This window comes from Neodiprion pinetum, chromosome 1, assembly GCF_021155775.2.
Source record: "Neodiprion pinetum isolate iyNeoPine1 chromosome 1, iyNeoPine1.2, whole genome shotgun sequence".
Classification (NCBI taxonomy): Eukaryota; Metazoa; Arthropoda; class Insecta; order Hymenoptera; family Diprionidae; genus Neodiprion; species Neodiprion pinetum.
This window is the reverse complement of record NC_060232.1, coordinates 33,987,992-34,013,758: the sequence shown is the minus strand read 5'-3', so window position 1 is coordinate 34,013,758 and position 25,767 is coordinate 33,987,992. Positions and strand designations below refer to the sequence as shown.

Genomic DNA, 25,767 nt, shown 5'->3' with positions numbered 1-25,767 from the left:
GTGTAAACCAAACACCGTGTTTATACAATAACTATATAAGTTTGGCTCCCTCGGAATCGCTGAGCAGCTCGTGCAGACAATTAGAAAATCCTCGTCGCCGTTGAAAGTGTTGGTTTTCAACCCGCTTTCACCGATCGGTGGTAAATTCGTAGGGATTCGTTCCCCGTGGCGGTAAGTTATACGTAGGGCGAATTGAACGCGTAATTACGACAAGATATCGCCGTGTAGCGTAGGCAAAGTACCGAAAAGCTCGACTCTCTCTCAATTCCGCCCCCATTTTAGCTTCTGCTAATTCTTTAATTAAATTTCACTTTCCCAAGTATAGTGCACCCTCTCTCTCGAGAAACGAGTAGCACGTGCAGGGTGCGCGAAATGGCACGAGAAGGAAAAAAAAATCTTTTGTACCGAGACGCGTTTGAACTGCAAATACAGGGTGCTACGTGCACGAAAACTGTCGGGTGACGGTAAAAGCGTGAAAGGGACCTAACGTTGGATTCTGCAAAAACAGAATGCGCGTAGTTTTCTGTCTTCTTCTCTTACGCTCCTCCAGTATATGCATATATACATGCTCATTACGTGTTTCGCGAACATTCTCGTACGAAGATAGAGGCCGAGATCAAAGTGGGTAGCTGCAGTCACCCTTATGCAAATGGGGGGCTCCGATTCAGCTGGGATTCCGACCTTCTTGCGTTTCTCCTTTTCTCCGTAGAACGCTTTCCGAAAGCCTTGGCCAAGTTACGAGATAAGCGAGAAAAATCAGCCGCTGCTGCGCGAAGAGCAGAAAAGAAGGAGAAAGGAAATTACGTCGACGAGAGGATCGCATGGCAGATGACATTTGAACACGAAGAGTGTTAATTTTTCTTGATTTTTATCTCCTCTTCTAGGCGCACCGCACTGAGATAAGTTGCTTCGGGCGCGTGTTGTACAAGGAATGTTGAACAGACTGCAGAAATATTTAGTGCTAAACAGAAGTAGGCACGCTGCAAGGTTTATGTAGATCCACGTGCCGATCGCGGGCTGCATGATCTGTTTATATCCAACCGGCTAACATTTATAACGCTGGACGAGAGGATCTGCGCCGCGAATCGAATTGCAGGCTTCCATGGCCGACGATTCAATCTCGCAAATACACCAGCTTTATCTTCGCCGGTGTCACCTTGACAATAACCAAGACTCTGCTATAAATATATTACATTACAGCCGATCCGTGCACTTCGATCTTCGCGTGGCGCCGCTTCTTGATCGAATCTTACCCCGTTATCAATGAACCTTTAAAATTACCTTCGCTTCCGCGGCTCATATTTTATCGTCCTGAATATATTTGCGGCCTTATCTTCGTCTTAATCTTTCGACTCCGTGACTCCGGTATCCTCCTCTGATGATTCGCTTCTTCAACTTGTTTATCAGTTTCATTTCGAGCACCTCAACAGTATCGTTCCTTCCCCTGTACCGCAGATATCGATGTGAATCCCTCACCTTTACATCTTGTCGAATTTCATTCTTCAGTAACAAATTTCATATATCCTTTAGTATAATTTTCGTCACGTAAGATTTCATCACAGTTTACAAGTCGCTGCTGCAGCTTTGACGGATCGGAAAAAAGGTAATTGTTTTTTTTTTTTTATCGCGAATAATACCGCTCTGTATTAACATGCGCAGATACAACAGGCGTCGTACGTAACGTATAGTTATGGCACATTAATTGTGTTTACAGTATATTCTTGATAGTTGGGACGGCTTTTAGTTGGCATGCAAGAGCGTCGTTTCGACTGCAGTCTGATGCACATTTTATGGCACAATTAAGTCTCCCGCTGCACCGGCGCAGGCCGAGCTTCCTGCCGATGCTGTAAAAACTTCACTTTCCAGATCACCGTCGATGCTGGTGTGTGTGTGTGTGTTTAACGCATCGCATATTAGGCGTGCGTGTACGATGAAAATGTCGCGACAAAATGACAATGAAAATAAATAAAAAAGAAAAACAAAAAATATTAAATAAAAGCAAAAAAATTAGAGGGAGAGAGAGAATCACGTCTGAGGCTGGCCGCTGCTTACTGCTCGTAACAATGACACGACCCCGTAAATTTGCTTCTTTATTTAATACGAGCGTCGCGACTGCGGACCTCGGCGTTTCACTTCTCTTAAATCGTTTGGGGTATGTGACGCGGCGGTGAAAACGGGTGAGAAAAGTTATCAGAAAGAAGTGGAGACGGCCTTTCGCATCCCTCCCTTTTCATCTTTTTCTTCGTCTTCTTCTTCCCCTTCTTGTTTTTCGCGTTTTATTTCCTTCCTTTTTCATCATCCAGCTTCTCCTGTACCACCGAAATGGTGACGTATAACTGATATTAACCACGATCAGCGGACAAACCGCTTTCGTGCCTGGAATCCGCTGGCTTATTCCTGTCCGAATATCACTGGCGAACGAATCGCAAGTCTGAAGGGTCTGGAGGAGGGGAATTACCTACGCCGCAAAGATATACGCCGACGTTTATCCGAGTGTGGTAGAAATTAATCAGATTTCGTCCCTTTAGTACGAGTGAAAAAGGAATCTCCGAATCGCTTTACAAATTCACCGAACGTTTTTATCACTTTTATGCACATATATACATCGAACACGCTGACGGATTTATTAGACCAGTTCTTCTTTTACCCAGAAAATTGAAAAGCTTTCAGCTATATATAACCCGATATCTGTAATTTATAGATATTCAAATCCCTCCGGATGCTGCAGCTGCATCCAATTATCCGAAGCAAGTTGACTCTAATCTGTTTTCACATTCGGGATGATCGACTAATTGCGTCAACAACATCTCGCCGATAATTCTCACTCGGAACTTCTTGAAATTCAGAGATGTGATGTTGAGATAAGTTCTCGATTCCGGGTACGAAGTCACGCTCGACATACTCTCTCCAACATCATCGTCTGGAATATTTGATCTCTGTAGTTGAGACGGCGCTGCATCACCCGTACCTGCATGTGTACATCGAACTTATTATTTGTGCAAGGAGTTGTCATCTAGGTTAATTAACCGAAGTTATGGCAATATAAAATTTCAGCCGATCCGTTCCGCTTCAATAACCAACCAACTTCCAGGTCGAAGATCGGAGTTTGCTTGGGTGAGAAGCGAGTACATAAGGTATGCAAAGTTCTCTAATAACCTGCAGGAACTGTACAACTGTATAATTAATCAGACAAATTCTCTACGAATATTAAATTTCCACCGTCGACTCGATTTAATTATCATTCGCCGGATGTCGGTCGGTAAATTCCAGTTTCAATAAAATTCGCAAACTCTCGGGAATAACGTCGCTAACTGAACGCTGATTTCTAAATTGTTTGTTAATTCATTGAATACGTATCCTGTCAATTTTCTTAGGGAATTTTCATCGGGTCTCGTCGCCGCATTGTACGTATATTGTCGTGAAATGCTCGGCAATAATTATTCTTCGCTCGTTTCTCGTTCCCGTGAAAATTTATCGCCCGATTCATCCCCCGCAATTTGAACAGATGTCGAACCTACGTGCATACGCACCGCAAAAGCGACGACGCGATACACAAGTTTTCCGCAGCTTGCAATACGTAAACGATTGAAAAAATTCCACCCACGTGGCCGTGCAGCGAAGCCGATGGATATGTTGCCAATGCATCGCTCGTTTGTACGCACACGTGCGATATATAGTAAATTCGCTGCGGAAAGTCGCGAGGTTTTACTCGTGCAGTCAATTGCTTTCATCGTCGTATTTCGCACACCGACATTGAATAATAGATTTGATGCACTTACGCCAGCTGATTGAACCTGATCGCCGCTGTCCATTTGAAATTGCTATTTTTCCAATTTGATCTAATCAAATGGCAGATAGCCTGGAACAGCGGTGGACGAGTACTTATCTCGCATCTGTATTATATCCGTTAATGTAACAACCCGAGAACTTGAACTTGCTATCGAATCAAATTTATCACTCTCGTGACGTTTTTGAGCTATTTCTGGGCTGCGAAGGCCGCGAAAGCTGTTCAGATATCGCCGGATAATCTTCTCCTCTTTTCTCATCCCGTTTCGCGCTCCACGCGTTACGAATCGAAACGTCGCTCTCCTCTGAGGTCCCTAATTTTCAGACGCACCAAATATTTAACCAGATTTTTCAAACAATTTCGAAACTTCGGGCATTTCTCAATGTCGCGATATTGAACTCGGGTCGAATCGCTCCGCGGGCTACGGAAGGGTAAAAATTCGCGTTTCCAACGAAGCATCATTATCTCGTCAACCCCTCGATCCGCGATCTGTTTGATATTTTTACCACCGCCGGTGCTTCGCTTGCGATTCGACGATAATTTGTCCTTTTTCTTTTTTTATTCTCTCGTTCTTCAAAATTTAGCCATGCAGATTGAAAAATAAATCGGCCCGAGTCATACGGCAGCCTAATCGGATACACGTTCGATTAATTTCAGCCAAACTCGTCGCCGAGGAAGATGTGGTTCGGTTTTATGTATTTCGGGAAACGCAAATCTCCGGCTCTGAAATACTCGCGTAGTCTACTCAACGGACGAATATTTTTTCAGTATCTGTAAAAATAAATTTTCAGAAAGGTGCATTTAAGCGACGCCTTTTCGAAAACCGTCGGAAAATATTCAAGCATCGAAATGCGAACGAATATTCATTTCATTGGCGGTTAAACCGTGTTCCGGGTGACGTATGAAATATGACGGCATATTACTCTCTACCTGTGATTCGGTCTGCCTCTCGAATGATAACATCTTGTTAAAAGTTGTTATCGTTACGATACTATACTTTTTCTCTTTTTCTCTGTCTCGTGTTACTGCTTCAATAAATATTACGACTTTTTCACTTATTTACACATGCATAAACATAGTTTTTTACGGATCAAAACGTCGCCGTTGGCGTAAACACTACTGGGATTTTTCGCTTGTATAATAAATTAGCGGTGTTTATTACACATACATTATATGTATATTATACAATGAGGGCGACAAAATTTGCGGTTATTTTTTTCTCCTCTGGGTTGTTACAGGTTTTAAAAATATCTGATCAAAATCATTGACATTGAAAAGCTGATTCCCGTAAATAAACCGAACGGTCGTGCGAACACAATTTGCTAAAAACAAAAAAATTGATCGTAAAATACAGCGAAAAGATGAGCCACGCGTATCATTCAACGGAAACAGTTTTTTAATCCATGTTTCTAATCCAACGTACCGTAGCGGTTTTACTTTAGTCCGAAGAAGCGCCGGTGCGATGATGTATATACATATGTTACACATATATATGTAAATTATACATACATCATCCGGCTAATTTGACGGAAGCAGGAATGTAAAAGCTTTTGACTCCGAGAAGGGGAAACGCTCCCTGTTATATATAACGTCACCGTTATACTTATTATACGGTTAGAGAAGATATGCCTTGCGTAATAAAACGTAAACACGGGGATTCACGAGAGCGTGAGTCCATCCATAATGCCCGAAGTTGACCGACGTGGCAGAGCTTATTTGAACGAGCCAGCTCATTTGAAGAAACAGAGACAGAAGCAGAAGAAACGAGATTACTCACCTCGCAAGTTTTTGGCTGTCATCAAAGCGCCGAGTTTCTGCGAGCGAGGAAAAAAAAAAACTTTACTTTTCGCGTCGCAAATCACCCTCGGGTTGTACATCCACTGCGGGGATCGCGGTACCACAAGCATCTCGTTATACACATCGTACATTAGCACAAGAAAAGTGTTCCCAGGAGAATACGAGGAGGAGTAAATGGTTGAAAATGATATATTCTAACAGGGATGAAATTTATCGCGTTACAGCGCATTGTCGACATTGCACATGTGTGTGCGTAATATATGTATGCCGTGACTCCTAGTTAAATACCTTTCGCATTAACGTGGCTTGCGAAATGAATAATGAAAATGATTCTCACTTTATAATCAGCGTATTACCGGAGACGGAGGCTGAATCTAATGGATTTTGTTACTTCTTTGAGACTTGTGTAGAATAATTGTTCAACAGGTTGAGGTGAAAAGCTTAAGCACCGAGTCTTAAGAAATGTAGAATAACGTCTCTTCTAATGTAACGTTATCTGCTTGCGACCTGAGGAAGATCTCCTTTCTTCTTGCATGTGGATTTTTCTTTTTTTTTTTTTGATTTTGTGGCTCGTCCGCTTTCGTTGTTATTGGCTTCCACTCCCTCTGCTTGCACTTTTTCTCTCTGCACTGTTATCTCGATCTTTTATTCTCTATTTTTTTTTCAATGTAGAGTTACGCCTCACTTAACGTGGCGATCTAAGGTTGATCTTGACGATGTTATTTCACTGACAGGAAAAAATTGTTGATAAAAAATTGTCGACGTGCCGCATATTACAAGCTTAATGTCACTCAGATTTGAGGAAAAAAATGTTATACCGCACTTTCTCTAACTTCTTATTTTTTTTTATCCATTTCTTCCACGTTATAATATGTATATTTACGTTATAATATGTATATGGTTATATATGTATATTTTGGCAGAGAGGACTTGAGTATGCGGGCTAAACTCCCGTGATTTACATACTTATAATCTGACAGTCAAGATTCAACACGCATCAGCCAGATTTTATTTTATTGGACTTGTTTAGGCAATTTTATTTCTCTGACGTGCGGACAGTTCTTTATACTTTAGATCCTGATTTGATTTAGAACCGTGCCAGGATTGATATATTAATAAGGCGAATTTGGTAACATTTTTGAATAACGTGCACAGAATTTATAAACGCACACAAGTCATTTGCTTGGATTCTTAATTAAAATTAGTCGAGAATCTTTTTTTTTTACTGCTTGGCTATTTCGAGATATAAATATTCGGAATTTTGAAATAGAAAAATTTAAGTTGAACTTCATGAGCAATGAAGAATTCAGAAACGGAATATGAATTGAAAAGTGAAGCTTCCTTTGAATTTCAACACATCGCATAGCAATGCAAAGACAAATTTTTCCCTTGTGAATACGAATTGCGAGAAATCCCACGAGAAATTACGTTATATAAATTATACGTCCCCGTCTCTCCGGATGTTCAATGTTCTCTGAGCAGCCGCGCTGTTCGGGCAAAAAATGTAATCCGTTTTCAATGCTGATCGTGAGATTCGATTGGTCTCCGAATCTCTTCGTTAAGTTGAACGGTATAGCATGAAAATTCCTGCAAATCGATCCGCGAAGTTTATATATCGGTTTACCGAAGAAAACGGATTACATATTCTTCCAGTGTTAAAACGGAAAACTATCGTCTGATTCGGGACAATTTGCAGATAGATAATTCTCGCGCACTTTTTGAAATGAAATTCTCTTCTTCCCAGTCAGAATTTTCGTAACTGAATTGACAAAGACAGAAAGAAAATACGAAATCAAATAAAATCGAAATTCTGATGATATATCAACGGAAGGATTTCGTCGAATCGAATGAGACATTTCCCCGAGTGTGAAAATGTTCGGAATTGTTGGCCCATCGACGCTTTCAACGACCTTTCGAGGCTGTATATCGAATTGGCGAAGGCTTGACCCCTCGCAGAGATTTGTCGTAATATTTTCCTCCTTTCCCCAAATCCACGCATGGCAGCGTCTCTCTTTCTCCTTTCAATTTATCGCGGGGACCTTGCGAAAGTGTGTCACCCAAATATGTGAAAAATAACCCGATGAAAAAAAGAAAGACGTTCGTACTATAGGTACGCAAAATCGGTAAGTATTTGTAAAATTTTGGTCGCGTCCTTTCGTGTTACGCCCTTATATCCGGCTTTTTAATGACCCACCATTCGTTCATTATTTCCGTCGCCCTCGCGAATGTCGCAAGTTCTGCGACACGGTAAAAAAGTTGTCCGGGGATTCTAATCGCCTGAGTAAGCGATCGCATACCGATAAACTTCGCTCCGCTAATTATATACCAACTCGTCGATAAATATATCCGTCTTCAATGTGTCTGCAGTCGGGGGCGAAATGTACCTACGTGCTTCTCGAGAGAGGAAATTCTCTACAGCGAATATAACCGCGACGACCACGTGGGCCGAGCTGTATAGAAGTAGGTTTAATATATATATATATACATACACATATGTCCCAGCAGCTATACATACGTTATAATGCTCGATCAGACGTCAAAACGGCGTCTGCGGTCTCGATTTCGTCGAGACTTTTCAGTCTTCTCTACTATTTTTTTGGCTCACCCGCGAAAATAGTCCGCACTCATACGCCCGTATTCTAATATAAGTTCTTTATACTCATTTCTAGCTTCTTCATTTTTTCACATAAATAAAATATCATCCCGCTCTTTTGTCTATCGCAGAGTCAGGCACCGGTACGTATATTTTCTTCCAACTATACGTATCATGCTTTATGAGAATTTTTGCGCAGGTCACAAACGTTTCGACGTCACTAAACCCGCTCGACGTGTGAGAATGATCATCCCAATTCATCTTGTCGCTGTTCCAGCTTTTTCGCGGAAAAAACGATTCATCCTCGATCAGAATAACGGAACACACGATCTGGTATCGTCATCGGCGAATTGTCTCGTCATTTGTAAACTTATTAGCTTCTCCTTCGTTCTCGACGCATCGAAATTTAAAACACGCGACAAAATTTCTCACCACTTTAATCGTTCGTTCAATCCTACGTAATATCATCAGATGTAGCATTTATCTTATCAAAGTTCGAACGTAAGTGAGCTCGCGTTATATACGTATAGTCAACTGCGAGATGTTTTTCTTCTTAATATAAAAGACGGGAACAAACAAACGTAACGATCGAACTTTTCCCGTGTATTACAGACATACAATAAAACGTGTCAAAGTATTGCGAGGACATTGGTGGTATAGCTAGGAAAGAATTGATCAGAACCAGAAGAATTGGCGATAATCGAGCATCACTGGAACGAGATATGAGAATATAATATGCCCGATATAACGTGAAAGGTTTATAATTATAGACTGCAAGAAAGCCGAACGATCCGACGAAGGTTTTATTTATCGCCCAGCTTAGGCATTTTTTATACATTGTTGAATAAAACTCCTCGTGTATTTAAAAATTGTTCAGCGATTCGTAATCTGTTTCCAGAAGAATTTTTAACCCTACCAAATTTATTTAATTATTATTATTATTATTATTATTATTTATTCTCACTAACCTCGCCTTAATGATGCGGTTTAAATGTGGCTGAGGCACACGTGCCTCTCTTGTAATAAACGCGATGCAGTGACAAATGGCGATGGAGCTTCGCTTCGTTACGCCCACTCGACAACAGGGCACATTTTCAGCAGAAGCTAAACCTGGGCGTCACCGCAAAGGACGTATTTCTTTGAAACATCTTTTTTCCTCTCATTCATAGATGTTCGTTGTTTTTGTTCCACTTGCTTTTGTCATTACGGTTTTTCTAATACCGCCCTTCCTTCTCTCACCCTTTTTCTACGCGTATCGATCTGACTCTCGTGCATCGTGGAATTTGAATTCTGAATGAAGAAGAAAAATACTCAAACTATCAATTACTCGCGTATGGGATAAACTTTTGAAAGTTTCGTCTGATGTTGCGTATAAAATTCCGCGCCATTTGGTGTAAGGTTTGTATTATTTTTTTTAGCAACGACGATTGAATTCATGCGCGTATGGATCTAGGCGAAATTTCAGTCACACGGTATCGGCGTAAAGATTCCGTGTACGAACTTTTCTCATTTCCAGCATGTACAAGGATTCTTGAAAATTTTGCTTGAACAAGTAAAGTTTTTACGAGGAACTTGATTGAATATACACTTGAAGGTACCCGACATCTTTCACAACGTGGCTGATGGTACCTAGATGGAAAACGACTCTCTCTGCTCGTAATAGATCTTCCGAAAAAGTTTTAGAATTCAATTAGCCAGGAAAGTTATGCTTTCGGAATAAGAGAACGCTCTCACGAAGCGTACGAGGCAAGTGAGTCGAGAGTTTTTCAAAATTAGTCAAAATTTCGACAAAAATTAATAGGGGCTAGCTTTGGTAATTTTACAATTCTCAGGGATCGAAAATCCAGTATTAGAATCATTTGCATCTTGGAAACCACGAGAAAACAACAAGAATATCGTAGGATCAGCTGCCGAGAAAATAGTCCACGATTCCTCGGATTTACCGATGTATTTTTTCAACAAGTGATCACAGCGAATTACGACTATTTACAACCGTCTGCTCTCGTGAAATTACGATGACATACGAAATGGGTTGATGCAAAATCTATTACAATACTGAGACATATTGTCAGCTAAATGAGTTCGCAGTTGATAAAAAAAAACAAAGAATATCGTTTGTTATCTCTCGAGGTCATTTGCAATAACGTAAAGCGTGTTTCTTCAAAAATACCTTTCAATAAATTTATTCGTAGCCTCTAATCTCGAGGTTAAGTTTTGCTACCCGGAGTTCAATCCAATTTGCATCGCTACAGATTATAATCCGTATCTCATGACTAATTAGCGAGACGTCGCGGTGTATCATCGATCATACGAAATTACGTTAATAGATCATTGGTAGAGAGTATACAATTAGTATATGTTATACCTACACGTACATATGTAAATTGATACAGAATATTGCGAGGCGGTAGTAAATTTTCAAACACGACCAGGCAAAGGTAATGAAAAAATAAGGAAACACAGGATGTAAGGGAGAGTATAGCTGTATTTTATGGTTAAAAGCTCACGAATATTCGTTCCAGATTGAATTGTGGCGGGAATTGCAAGTGGCTCGTGCAGAATGTCGATCCTGAAAACAGGCGTGTTTTTACGCAACGCTTTGTTCTTTTCAAAATCGCGTTTACATTCCACGCGAGATCGTCGAGATGAATTTTCATTCCAAATGACAAAGGGATATTAAAAATGATATTCAACGAGCCAAAAATTCTGAACTGCTCGAACGTGGCTTGTAATAAAAGCAACAAGAGGACATTCAGCAAGATTCTACTCCCCCGCGGATTAGCAATAACCAAGCCGTTGTTAATCCCGTTGATATTTTCAAAAAGAGCTTTTCGAAGACCGGAAGGGTGGATAAAGCGAGCAGGAAATCCGGCAGCACGAGCTGCTTCTCCGGCAAATGTTTGCAGGGTGATTAAGCTGACAATGCGGTTGTTTTCTGACGTGCCTGTATTATGTGTTTCAACCTACGTCCCGAGCTCATAACTTCCCGAATGCATGTTTGGTCTATGGCATTCGCTCGCATCCCCATCAAAAGTCAACAAATTCTAAACGAGGCTTGCAAACAACCGATGACTTCCTCCCACGAGCCGCCGTGTGAAATGAAATTACAGTAATTGAGGCTTCGGGCGCAAGACGACGCCTGAATGTCACCGTCATTCCCACATTTGACTCAACTTTCACCCAACATTTGGCCTAGAGTTTTCCCCCAATGGCTTATGGCCGTCGTACGTCCCGATTTGGTCACGCTCTACACGTCTCGCGGTCTCGCGTCATCCCGTCGTTGAGAGAAATTTCCATTACATCTGTGCAGTTGGACGGTCCATGCCTTGACTATTTCTACCTTTTACCATAACCGAAAAATACGATTCCGGTTAAAAAATGAAATTCAGTTTTCAAACTGTGAGCGGAAAATCTGTAACCGTGTGTTACCGGGCCGATTCTCGTCTCACCTGTTGCGATTTGACGGCAAGAGAGAGAGAGAGAGGCGTGGCGAAATTTAGCGAGCTTTTATCATCCCGGCTTCGAGGGTCGCGCGAATTGCCGAGTTATTGAAACTTGACGGTGAGCCGGGGGTCGCAAAGCGATTCGGGGGAAAAGCCCGTTTCCCCTTCGCGCCGTTTTCTTTTCCGTTGAGGTCAGCCTTCCCCTCGCGACTCCTCGCACGGCGAATTTTTTGGGCTTAGGCTCAGCGGTTGCGGGTCAATCGCGACTGGCCAAAGTCGGGAATATTTGAGTCTCGGGGTGGGAGAGCTGACACTTTGGAAACACTCGATATTCGAGGGCTGTGCAGGGCCGACTATCTGCCTCAGTTTTCGGTGAGGCGACGCCACTCGTGTCTCGATAAGGCGCTTTAGATTTCGCTGAAATCTTCGCAAATCGCTGATCCGGGACAATGAAAAACTCCGATTTAGATGATACTTCGCCGTGTATCGACCTTGCCGGAGAAGCTCGAGGATATTCAGACATTGATACATCGAAGCGAACGCGCGTATTGAGATAAATGTAAAGTTTAGTCTATTCGGGGTAGCGTAGAAGCTCGTATTTTTTTTTTTAGTTGTAAAACCCAATTCACCCAATTTTTATCCATTTTCCAATAAACCAGGGTTTTATTACATTTTCGTGAAACTTGTGCACATTTTCAATATGTTCAAGCGTCCGCGGCCGATTGCTCGTAAAGAGTCTTGGAGAGTTCACTACATCGATCTCACAGTTCGCGAAGTGTCTGACTGATTTTTCAATGTTCATATTTTTTCGAAACATGTATTATATTCCCCACATCTGACCGTGGCGTTAGATTATCTATCTATATCCAACCTATTGAGAAATAACAGTTTTTATTATAGGTATTAACGATCAACGTTTGCTCTTTGATATGTAAAAAGTTAGGATTATTTTGAAAATACAAACATTTTGTGCTATCTAATTCTTTCTTACGTTATTTCTTTTGTCCATGCTCGTCTGTGCTAAAAACAGCGAACAAATTAATTTTTTTTTTTTCATTTCGCTGAGTTTTATTTACCGGAAAATAAGAAGATCGGAGAATTATGAAAGAAGATGAAAAATTTCGTGGGCATCATTAATTGAGTGAGGAATTATTAATGATCTCAAGGCTACACAATTTCAGGGTTCAAAACACCTTTGATCCTCTGTACTTATTCTTTTGTAGAGTATTGCAATACAATTCCGTACCGTGTAAATTAACGCGCTGTTCTTTGAAGAAAATTAATTTTCTGGATTCCGGAATAAACACATGAATTTCAAACTCTGTGGGATGCTGTTTATATTGTATATTATATTGAATACATATATTTGGTAATTTCAAGGAAATTATTCCTTGTGGTAAAAACGGAACAAAACTACTGGAACCGTTTCATTTACATGTATACAGTATATATCAGGTTTCCGTCGAATATCATATCAGGGATATGAAAAAATATACAGCACAGATCCCTGCCCGGTGAGCTTTGTGTACGGTAAACTTAACGATATCTTACTCTCGGTGTCTGTAAATTACAGCCTGTCAGATACCGTCAGAGGGACATCGCTAAACATTGTTTCATTTTCCGAAACAAGGCTGTACAAAATTTTTCCAATACTTGTCTCCCGTCTCTGACTTACCCTGCAATTCAGGAGTCGGATGAGTTTTTCGAAATCTCATATAAAAAAATTCCAGTCACGGTAAATGGAAATTGTGAAAAATACGTTAGGTATTTCAGATAGGCTGCAGAGACACATTGTCAAGGTATACCAACATATTTCTTGCGAGCTTAAGGGCTTCGTAATTTGGTCTCGTTTTTCACGGCGGGCAAAAGACGTTCCTCGAAAGTCGGGAACGAGGCAAAGAAAATAGAAAATTCAAACCGTTCAAGCCAGCGAACGTATGTTTCATCTACTCCTCACTTCTTTACGTCTTTTTCGTTGTTAAAAGTTTAACGCAGAAATACGAGCCAAGTTCTAATCGAATCGGCGACGCCAAAGGGGTTGGCGATATTCGTAATATTTTTCTTCGAGTCTGCGGATCGATGAAAATTAATCGGAAAGAGGATACGGGCTGCTTCTTGGGGTCCCCGTCTCACCGAGAGATCCTCGTCCCTTATGAATATGGAAAAGGGTTTTTGGGATTGCTTCAAAGCGGTGACGGCAAACCGTGAATTGCGTTTATGATATAGATGTATACAAGTCTTGGCGGATCAGCCGGATGTTCATAGAGAGAGGAATAAACGGATTGGTTTCAATTCATCCCGGATCGCATCCACCGATGAATTGCAAATTTACCGGGATAATAGCCTCGCCACTTCCGTAAGCAGTTTACGTTACAGAACGATTCGGGTATGCGTGGTTGTACTATTTCAGACTCCTGCAATGCTGCGCTGCTGCTCGAGTGTAGGTACGCAGTTAATAATGGTCCTCGGTGTAAAAGCTCGGCGAGAAGGCGTCGTTTCTCTTCGAAATCCAACGGATTGCTTCAAAGCCGTCCTTTCGCGGATTAGCGTAATGCCAACCGTCAAAGCGGCCGATTTTATGGTGTTTCTCCTTCTCTCTCTAAGACTCGAGGAATTCATGCGTACCGGAAGAAATTTTGCTCAGTCCCTGATTAACATATATTGCGATACTTTACCGGAGAGATTTCATCATTTACGACATTTGTTACGGCTCTGTGTATGAGAAAGTGAAAGAGCGGTCGTTTCGCATTTTTGTTTCTTCAATCTCGTTTTTTTTTTCGAGAGAGAAACGGAAATAGAAAAAAGAAGGGTATCATACTCGATGAAGTTTTATCGACAAGAAAATTGCCTTTGTAAAAGTAAAAATAAGAGAAATCAAACAAAGAAAAAAAAAAAAAACAAACCTCTGGGGTAATTCATATTTTTAGTAAATTTTTACGTCCTCCTGAGAGTTGATACTTCTTTTCTCCTATATCGAATATTCATTTATCTTTTGCCTCTATGCGAGTGCCTGAATTACGATAAATATTTTGATCATAAGCCAGGCATGAATTTTACTCGCGTCATTCGTCTAAGCTCGATAACCTTTGACGATAACCATGGTATCAATCGAGCAGTTCGGCATGAGTGCCATTTTGGAGTATAAGTCGAGTTTGTTAAAAGCTTTCGTTTAAAAAAGGTTCAAGTGAATTGCGATGTGGGTGATAATAATTCGAGAAGTAGCGCTCGTTCGCTTTCGGCAGAATTCGTGACGATCGCATTACGTCGGTTTGTTCTCTCTCTTTCTCCCTCTCTCTCTCTCTTTCTTCTTCGTTTAAACATTGAATAGCGTTTTTAATGTGGAAATTTTTGTTTAATTTGTATAATTATGATATGTTCCCAGTTGGAGAAAGACTTATTATGGATACACGATAAATAGAATGTATTTGCTAGAGAACAATTTTTGCTTTATATAATCTGTAAATGGCCATAGTCACGATGCGTTACATAAGCCACTTAAGAAATTCCGTTCCTCAATTGTTTTACCAATATACGTGACGAACCAATTAATTTCTTTTTTTCTTACACTTGGGTACCGCCTTTCGTATGTACAGCGCTGTACTGCATTGAATGAGAAAAATTGTGAAACGATAAAAAAAAAAAAGACACAAAACACGGAAGTCCAGAGAGAGAGAGAGAAAAATGAATGAAAAAGCTAATTGGAATAAATCCCGATTGGCTTTATATAAGTGTTTCAACAATTGAAACAAGAGCTTTTTATTTTTACTCGGAGAAACACCGGAAAAAAACATGACATAAAAATTAAAAATAAATACAACATACAATCGTATAACCGCCGATCTTTCTCTTCGATGAAATTTTTATGCATTGTGCAGCGAGGTGTACGTAAAGAATTATTCTTCAGACTTCGCGGAGTTGCCGATTCGAACGGTCACTGTGTAAGAATTTTAATTGCGTGCAAAAACGGTAAATTTTTTGGAACGTTCATTGAATTTCGGAGGATATCGTGCGCCGCGTTCGTCACGGTACAAGTACACACATATAAGGCAATATCGTAACCGAACAAGAACCGAAGTGATTCGTTGTATCGACTGCCTATATTTTACGAACGAATCACGAGCCGAATTTATTTTATGATTATACGAATAATTATTTTTCTCTCGCACTAATGATGCTGATCTAAATTTAATTGCGTTGCATAATGCAGGGCTTATTGCGTCATTTTGTTCTCGTCCAAGGGGTGGGAAACTGCACAAAATCCACCGCTAATTGATCACAAATAATAACCACAACCGGTATTTTACGCCGCAACGTGAACAATGAGACTGTGGAAAGAAAACGAGCCGCAAGGCTACGTTGATAATAATTGAACGCATATATCGAGCACGCAGTAATTATGCCCCATATTATCGTATATCGCAGTCTCGAGCGACATATTGTCAGAAAATTCACGGTGTCAATACAAGTCCACACCGATTAATGTAAAATTAATCATTATCGGTGTAAATCGCTCGATTTTCGACACCAAGCGGTCCTAAAATCAACACCAATGGTGTGAACTTGTACAGAATATTTTCGGTGTTAAATTTAACACCGCATTTCCAACATTGTATCGTGAAAAAACTTTTTTCCCCCACTTTCAGTTCAATATATATTCATAAAATTTAACCATTGCAATTAAATCCAGTAAAGCAAAAAAACGAACAAGAACAAGATGCACAGATCAATGATCGCATTCTTTGATTAATATATTTGACGAGGAAGAAATTCTTCGACTTACGTTCGGAGTAAAGGTGCAATGGAAGGTTGAGAATCCTGAAGGGTTGGTCGCCGGCAGGGGTTGAACGAACAATTAAAAATAACGAAAAACCGACGTCACAAGATATCGACGATAATTGTCAGCGAGTAATATTTCGCGAAGGAATAAAATTGCCAAATTGCGAAAACAAAAACGCACTCGCGACTCTCGTTGCGGGTGTGGGAAATCAGAAGACTTGTTTTCTGCGATGACGGGAGTCTTCGACCGCTTTGATCGACGGATGCCGGTGCTGGCAACGTGCGCGCGAACGGCGTACTGACGACGGGCCGCGAACTCTGGGACGTCGCGTCGGGACGCCGGACGCCGGGACACCGGGATGGGGATTTGGCGCGCGTTGCTCCGAGGAGGAGAGCGATCCCAGTAAATTTTTCGACGAATCGAATCGGGGGATGCGTTGTGCAGTAATATTAGTACCTGCCGATGGAAGAGGCTGCGGCTCGTGATCGCTGATCGTCCTTCCGTTTACTCAGGTGGTTTTTCCCAGCGAGATAAAGTTCGCAACGAAAAGCCAACCCGAGGTACGATCGTTTCGTGACTTCGAGGTGCAGCTTAGCTCTCGCGAGGGATGAAAAGATCGAGTCGATCTTAACGGGGCCGAAAGTGGTTCGGAACGACAAGACGTATACCTGATGTTGAATCCCGACGCGAGGCAGGCGACAAAAGATTTAACACTTTCGGTCGCAACCCTCTGGAATGTTCATGAATTTTTTTACACTCAGATCCTTCTTACTCAACGGAGTTGAAATATTTGGCCAGCCGCCCAGGCTCCGTTTCTCTCTCTCTCTCTCTCTCTCTCTCTCTCTCTCTCGGTCTCTCTGTCGTCTGCTGTATCACCTCTGTTTATCGTTGCTCGGGAAGCGTGTACAATACGCCTTGTTAGACGACGTCAATCTTTATTTAACTAAGCAAAATACCAGACGTTTTCACTGATTCAGGATATCTGACTTCCCTTTTGTACGAGTAGCCGTCGAAGAGGAGCCTCTTCCACAATTGAATGTCGTCGGAAAAATCGCGGCAAGAGTTGACGACCTTAAGCTTCGGTCAATTTTCTTGGAGCATCCGTCTCTTTGACATTATCTAAAGAGGCATTTGGGACGTGATAGGTATTTTTGAATGCTTTGCACGATGGTGTTGACTGACCGAAAAAAAATATCATCGATAGTTGTGATCTGCTTTTTTTTTTATCAGATTTTTAAAAATGAAGATATATATACATATATATAAGGATATATGTATGAGATTTTATTAGAAATTTATTAATTGTATATTCTATAACTTATTGCACATAGACTGCGGTAGAATCTTGATCGGAGTTCAAATAGAATACTTTATCCTAGGATTTGTTGCACTTTTGAAATTTATACGAGTATTCAAATTTTTTGTATACGCTTACGTCACGTTTTGATATCGATGTTTGATGATCCCATGACGACGAGCTTATCAACTCTTGTTTTGTCCAAGGGCAAAACATCGATGAAAATTCAGTAAAACTCCTCGTTGTAAACTCTTTATCTCCTCGCAGGGTCAGTTAATCATATGGCAAAAAGGCAGCCACTGTTCAAAAATGACCGGCGATAAAAATGAACTTTGATATCTCGTCTTATTTGCACTCGTTCAATCAAGCCAACTCGAGTGACAATAACGAGCCCCTTTTTGCCGCTCAGTTGCCGGAGTTGTTCGTTGACACAGTGTGAAAGATGACGGCAAGGGTTCCGTCATGATCCGTGTTTATTGTTTAACAACTTGGCCCCCCTCCTTTCCCCGCGCCTCAGCCGTTTCAGTGATATGATCACCGTCGCTGAATGATTACGATGAATTCTAATCGGAAGCAGGAATGACACCGGTAATTTTCCTTGGATGACTCTCAATTCGAAAATTCCTGACCTTGAAAATTGATGGTTGAGAATCGCGGAAGCATTCTACCCCGTAAGAACGTAACGATCAAATCATTTGTCGATTACTGTTTAAGCCTGCGTATCCTGCACAACGGACATGTGTGCAGATGAATAATAAAAAGAAGGACTGTTTATACACGGGGGACAAACTTACCGGAAAGAAGTTTTACGACTTCCGGTTGATTGGCTTCCGCGAACATGTATGGCTATTGTATGGTCCCGGGATGGGTATTTTTACTACCGCAAGGACTCCGAGGAGGAAACCAGCGTTGCGGTTGCATATACTTGAACATTCAGGATCAAATTTTTCCCACGAATCTTTCGAGAGGCACGAGAATTAGTACAAATCTGGTGGATCACGAATGGCGCTTGAAAACAGCTCAGACCACGTCTTGAAGAATGAAATCAAATATTGACATTCCACTCGTTTTTCCCGCGGCTTACACAGTTTCCCGAACCCGGGTACCGGTACGTTTTTACGTGAATCCATACAAGCTTGATTGATGGTTTGTTGAATAATCGCGAGTACGCGGTGCGTCGGGGTTTTTGTCATATCGAGGACGATGAGACGCCAGAGCACGGAGGATGAAGAAAGGAAAACGAGAGTCTTCAGGTGCTGGGTGGTAAGAAAACAAAGGATTGGGGTTCGACTCGAGTGGGCTTATCAAAGTTAGCTCCGATATTCATGTAAGAGATATTTCAACTTAACAAACAAATACGGGATATTTCGACGAATTCCAATTTTTGTCGTCTTCTCTTTCATTCGTAGGTAAAAGAGCTGAGAATTAGAGTGAAAATTCGTCCAGATCTTGGATATTCCGATACTTCTATCAGACATCAAAGGACCAGACGGACTTGCTGTATCTACACATGTGCATAAAAACTTGCTTCAGAAGCATTGACTTTGCATCGAACGTGTTGACCAGTCTGGAAATTTATTCAAAATATATTTCTTGAATACAATTATTCGATTATATGTTATTTGTATTCTGGTACGGTCTCATATCTATGATGTTATACAAGTGAGAGTTGATCGTTTTTTCGAGTTGTCAACGTGTCGGATTGAAATTTATCAACGACCATTTAATCGAAGTGCGAGTTTCTTTCAGTTTTAGAAAATCAATGCGACATACACAGGGTTTGAAATGATTTTATCAATGAATTGTACCGTTCCGGGATAAAGTCAATTTGTACCACTTTATGTATGTCTAAAGCTAATTTGTACTAGCTTCGAAATCAAATAAATTCGCATCGCTTCCGAGTCAAATTTAAGCCTAATTGATTGGATGAAAGACGTGAGCCTGTGAAGTCAATCTGTACCACTTTGGAATAAAAGCAATTTGTTCTCCTTTGAAATCAGATAAATCTGCACCAATTGTAAGAGGCGCGAAAAAGAATCCAGATCGACTAATCAGGCTAAAAAGTATATGTGAATTCTCAATCCGACGAGTGTAATGCGTTTCAACGGAAAAAGAAAAAAATGTTTGAAACCTGTAATGTAAATCGTGAAGATTAAATCAATAAAAAACAATTCATAGTTTAATTAAGAATCATGGAGTTTGACGCATAATTCGGAGACTTTCGTAAATTAAAATAACAGAGACGCGGACCGATGAAAAGTCCGACTCGTCCCGAGAATTGTTAAAAAATTAGTTGTGAAGCATTTTTTAGAATACTTGGACTTGATTAAGCCATTCTCACTGTCAGACAGTATGATCATACGGTGAAAATAACGAAAAATTTTTTGTTCCTCAATTTATCATGTAAGCTCGGTGAAATACACGCTTATTTACTAACCTTTTTTCCACCAACAAAAAGCACTGCAGTGTCTGATAACTGCTGGAAAATTCAGAGCACAAAGTCTTTATATCATACGGCTTTCGAGTCTCCGTGGGTCGATCCTGTTTGGCTGTACCGTGAAGCCGACTTCAGGATTGTAGATAAGGGTGATCCAAAGTCATCTCGTCAATGTCTTTTCAGAAGTAATTTTCAGCAGGTGATTGTTACTTCCATGAACATGAAGAAGTTACGCTTTGCACTGTATCAAAAAAGTGGGTTTTGCCTCTTTTTGCTTCTCTTTGCTTCTCGACGTAACGTGGTCAATTTATACGTGTTTCAAGTATTTAATGAACAATCACCAAAAATCTTTCAACAATGTCAAATCAGGTGTTTACACGGGAGATAAATTAATGGCTGCGTATAAAAATAATTTGTAAGAGTGGATCGACGGAAAGATTTCTGCCCATTTTTTGCAATATTCATACCTGTTTATTAAAGCTAAAGGGGATGCCGCGATTATGCGACGGTCGAATATTTCCAGGCGATAATCATACTCCGAATTCCCGCAAGGGATGCCAAAACATTCGGTAAGAATGTCTTTGGCTGCAAAGTTCGCAAGGTTGTCCGTTTTCCACGATTCAGCAAGTTTCGCAGACTCTATCCCACTGCAAATGATTCTGCGGGTAATTAACTCGATTTATCTTAATTCTGGGCATAACGTAACCGCAAATCGACGTAAGCAATTAGTCTTCGTCCCAATTCACCGAGGCGCCCTTCTCGGTTAGACAGACTGTGAAATAAGAGTAACGGACAGGCGTTGATAATGCAGATATACCAGAGAGTCACCCGCCCACCTGTCGAGAAGAGCTCACGCCGTGAATTCTAATATAAATTGTGGCCCGAAAGAGCGTCGACGACTCTGTAATTAGTTGCGGCTAAGTGGCCGCGTGTCGCCGTGAAGAACGTCGGGAATCCCCTGCAGCCTCTCGGAGAACCGTTTGCGTTCCTCCAACTCCCCATCTTTACTATGCATTACAGGAAAACGAATGTGGAACGAGATCTCGGGCACGTGGACGGTTCTACGTATCGAAATATGCAGGACAAAATTTCATATGAGTTTATTTTCGACCGTCGTAATTCCTCGGTATTTCACTTCTATACCCGCTTTACGCGCCCGATTGGGAACTTCGCGGTTTTATCGTAATCGCAGGAACTAATCTCTTCTCGAATAAATATTACAACTACGTATGTAACCTCAAGTCACGACGGGCAGCTAGAGCAAAAAAGGAAAGTATTCGTCGCGGTTATCTCTCGTGGGAAGAAAAATAGAGAGAAGGGGGGGAAAAAAAAATGACCTGCCGTACGAATTCGGACGGAAGTGGTATGTTCGGGTAAGGAAATTATCAGGCCTGTTCTTCGAGCTATAACTGATACCGTATGCACGAACGGCCGTGCAATCATTTGCGGCTAAGTGAGTACGTGCCGTTCCTTATGAGAAACTGAGGCTATCCGCATGACGAATTTTTAGTCCCTCAGCTCTGACAATCATTTACATACGCACGTGAATCGTGCGATGAATATTATACGTATAGCTAGCTAAGGCGTATCTAGGCAGACCTACGAACGTTGAATTCCACCCGGTGAATTCGTTCTGTCAAAAAACGAAGCGTTCCTGTCACCGCGTGTCTTCGTCCTCCCACGTAATCGAAATTAACTCCCGATCAGCGCATTGATTCTGGCGGGTCAATCGACGATCAAACTTTTTTTTTCAGGAGAAAAAGCATCCCGTGATCTCAAATTTGGAGGCTACATTTTGCGTAATATTTTTGCGAGTATTCTGTATAATTTATTCAGTTTTTCATTTTGGTAAGATTGGGAAATTGCTCAGTGAGTAATTCGTGTCAAGAGGAAAATCTGGCTCTGTCGTATTTTCTGGAAACAAACGACTCGCAATGGCTTAAGGTGAAATTACCTCCGAAGCTCGTTCACGAGGATGTATCAAGACGGTAAATAAATGTCTCGGGAATCACGTAAGAATATCGTTGATCAAAGGGAAATATCAAGTGAAAAAAACAAGTCAATCCATTCAAGTTGAGACGTCGAGTTCCGAGCGTTTCGCGTATTTCAACAAGACACGGAAGCCAGAACCTTCTGTATTATAAATATCGCTTTGTGTCGTGTAACGATGTGTTTCTATGACTATAAATTAGTCACTCCGAAGTTGTCTGCTAATATCGGTATACCTATCAACAGACACGTGCCAATATTTCTGTGTATCAACCTGCCCACGCGGTGTCAGAGAGACGAGTCGAGATGCCGGCAAACATTCTGGTACAAAATACAATTCGCGAACAATGGAGACGGGGGCGAAACAAGGATCGAGATTCCCCGAAGGACGAGCTTCGGAGAGCAATTTATGTGAATACTGTTGAGGATCGGATTCTGTTCGGAGGCCATCTTTGGTTATTGGAAGAACGCCTGTAAGTGGATGGGAGCAAAAAGTGTATCTGGTTACTGATAATTGATGCTCGGCGTCGCGACGCGCGTCGTCGGTTACAGTCGTAACGAATTCGCGAGAGATTGAGAGTAACGGTGAACGCGGTATCAACGCTAATCGGAGGTGGATAAGACAAAACCGAAACAGCCTTGGGGTGCTTGAATGAGAGACGATTAAATTTCGCAATCAGAGAGGCTTCTGAGCGTCGACGATTATTCGCACCATTCCCTTAATCTACTACCGAATTTTAAGCGGTTCTTAATTTCATCCCCCGCGCAATTGATACTTTGTCTGCTTGCGATATATTTTGGGCTGTGAAGAGGGCATCGTTCGCTTCGATCACTCTTATCGCTTCAAAAGTATTCTCAGCGAATTTTCAAGACCAAGTTTCAGCGTATAAATTATCCCGCATCAATCTCACGAGAGTGAGAAACAACGTAAGTGTTTATACTGGGCTTGGGTTCACTTGACGACAAATTTTCAATCTCCTAATACGATATCATAATGTATAGACACAGAGACTGATTTCGTTGTAAATCGGTGAGGCGCCTATCGCGTTTTGACAGCTGTTTTCAATTAACATCAAAAATTGTAAACTTTGGATTTTCACACCGTCAATGTACGAGCAATCATAAACGAATCGCGGAACATCTGGTTTGGTCTATTTATTTACCGGCCGATCTCGATTGATCATTCGAGCGATCGTTGACGGCGATGAGATCGACACCGCGTGGTTTTAGTTATTATATCTGTAAACATCTAACGAACCGACTTTGTTTTAAATACAGCCGGCAATTTTATTTATTCAAGCACCTGTTACAGGCGTCTCTTCGATATTGCTACGGTCGTCGAATCTTATACAAAGTGGCAGATTGAGTCAATAAGTCTTACGGTTAATAAATAACATCACGATGAAAAACATCCCACCAACGCGATCACCGCGAGACGTCGTTAATAAACAACCGATACGAAATTTATACACGGTAAGGAGGAATGCCTACTTCCATCTTCGAAAAGAATTTTAACATAACATTCGACTATTCTTTCTATCCTGCACCTTACGCTTGCTCGTAATATAACCACCAGCCAAGGGCAACGAAGTACGGAAGCCACGTTTTCACATGCTAATGCCATTAGATACAACAATTCACGAACGATTTCCTCGTCCCAGTGTCTGTCTCTTTTCGTATAAGCAGGCCCATAGCTGCGATAATGCTGTCATTGAAATTATTCCGCGATGCAAAAAAGTTTCTCGCATTCTTTCAACCATCGAATAACATGTACATTCTGGCTTAAACAATTTAAGACTCTCTTTCGTATATTATTATGCGTCTTGCGTCTTTGATCGTATTGTTAATCTTCCAGCCACGCAGACCTAATGTTTTTAATTTTTTACTGGCTGGACCGTTTTTATCGACTAAGAATAAGGGTTCAACGGAAAAACGCTGCACTGAAGGATACCTTTTGCTCTTAGGCCGCTTGTTCGTTACAAATCCTCTCCGATAAGACAGACCAGATGATTTTCATAAAGGAGTTTGAAAACTGGGCTGAAAGTAATCGGCAGGGATCAGTTCTTGTCCGAGAAATCGTTTCCATTTCAATGTGTTTCGCCAAGATTGTTTGTGAACCGAATTTTTTGATTCCACCTGTGCTTTCGCATGTTTAAAAAAATCTTTAGAAAAATTTCACTGAGCTGTACAGAGATTTCATTGGTTTTATTCAGCGTTTAGACATTCATAGCTACCTACATAAAAGATTCATTTCAAGCTATCATGAAATTCTACGAAACTTTACCAAACGTAAGTAAGGCTTGATGGAATCTATTCCATTTTCCCGGTATACAAAACCACCGCATAACTTTGCTTTGAGAGCCATGAAAAAAGAAAATCTGTTGAGTTGTACTCAAGGAAAAAAATGCAATACGTGGTCGGTGGTGTGTCTGCGAATCGGTACACACAAAGTCCTATTCATGATAAAACGTAGGTACTTGTCTCCTAAATCGTGATTTCGATGAACATTTCCGAGCTGTCAAGTTCACGTTTCACGGCCGGTAGTTTCATGAAAGCGATATTCGATCCCTGGACCCGAACCGATCTCGTCATCGAACGTCTCCAAAATTTTGATATTTAATTTGCTTTCAATCCTCTTAAGTTTTCATACTTCTCTCGTTTCCTTGAATAAATGCAAATATGTTGACACTTCCAAGATTCGACCAGGTGAATTAGATAAGATCGCTCAGTGGTTTGTAAAAACTGAATTATACAAATCAATCAACAAAGAAACTTGTCAATCAATATCAGGAGGAGGTTCGCTTCCTTCAACGATCCCGTTCATCCCGAAAATTTCTCCGATTTTTCTACCGCTCAGCAGAAAAGAGAGTCGAACTTCGGATTAACTTCCGCTGATATGTCTTTTTTTTTAATAATCATCCATTCCTCATCCTCGCTTCTCCTTTTCTCTCTCTTTTTTGGTATTGGGCATCCGTCCCGGATTCCCTCGTCTAATTCATGTTGCTCATTCCGAAGGGATGTAATTCGTACAACCCCTGCAGGTACAGCAGACTTTGTAACATCGAGGTTAATAATCCGGTGGTTTCCACAACTATTTGGGATTAATACGTTCAACTAGATTCGGCTGAAGATCTGCATAATCCTGATGATCGACTGCGCAGAGTTAACAACATTATCGCGTTTCTCACGCTCATGCAGGGTGGGTTCTATTTTATCGAGGATAGGACTAGCCGGTGAAAATATAGGCGGCTATAAGCCCTCCTCGCTGATTATCATAATATACATATTAATCAATGCTTTGCTGGCTGGTAGCTTTCCTGGCACTCAAGTGATTAATTAGGGTTCGTCGTGTATTTTCTTGACCTTTCTCTTATACTCCGGGGTCCAGCGAATTAAGTCGGTTGCATAAAGAAGCGCCCTGCCACGTGAGGGTGAACGGCGGCTGTGTTGGCGATAAACTGAACGCCCCCTTGAAAATTAATTATATCATCCTTAACAGGGTTGAACGGAGGGTTGCGGCGGAGAATCTGAACGATTGAACGGCTGAAAATTAGTCGCCTAATAGGGCGTTTAAAGCGCGTTGAGTAAATTGATGCGAAGAGTGGTTATACTACTCTGGAGTTCCGCAATCGATTGAAAATAGTCGA

General features: G+C 41.2%; 1 protein-coding gene across 2 annotated transcripts in view; it reads right to left on the bottom strand.

Moving 5' to 3' along the window:
* LOC124219195 (cardioacceleratory peptide receptor-like) overlaps positions 1–16,728 on the bottom strand; it is a 34,091-nt gene extending 17,363 nt beyond the window's left edge. For both annotated transcript variants that reach the window (XM_046626479.2, XM_046626454.2), the window contains exon 1: positions 16,401–16,728. The gene's annotated coding sequence lies outside the window, so the exon portion shown is untranslated. The remainder of the gene's footprint in view (positions 1–16,400) is intronic.
* Between the last annotated feature and the right edge of the window lie 9,039 nt (positions 16,729–25,767).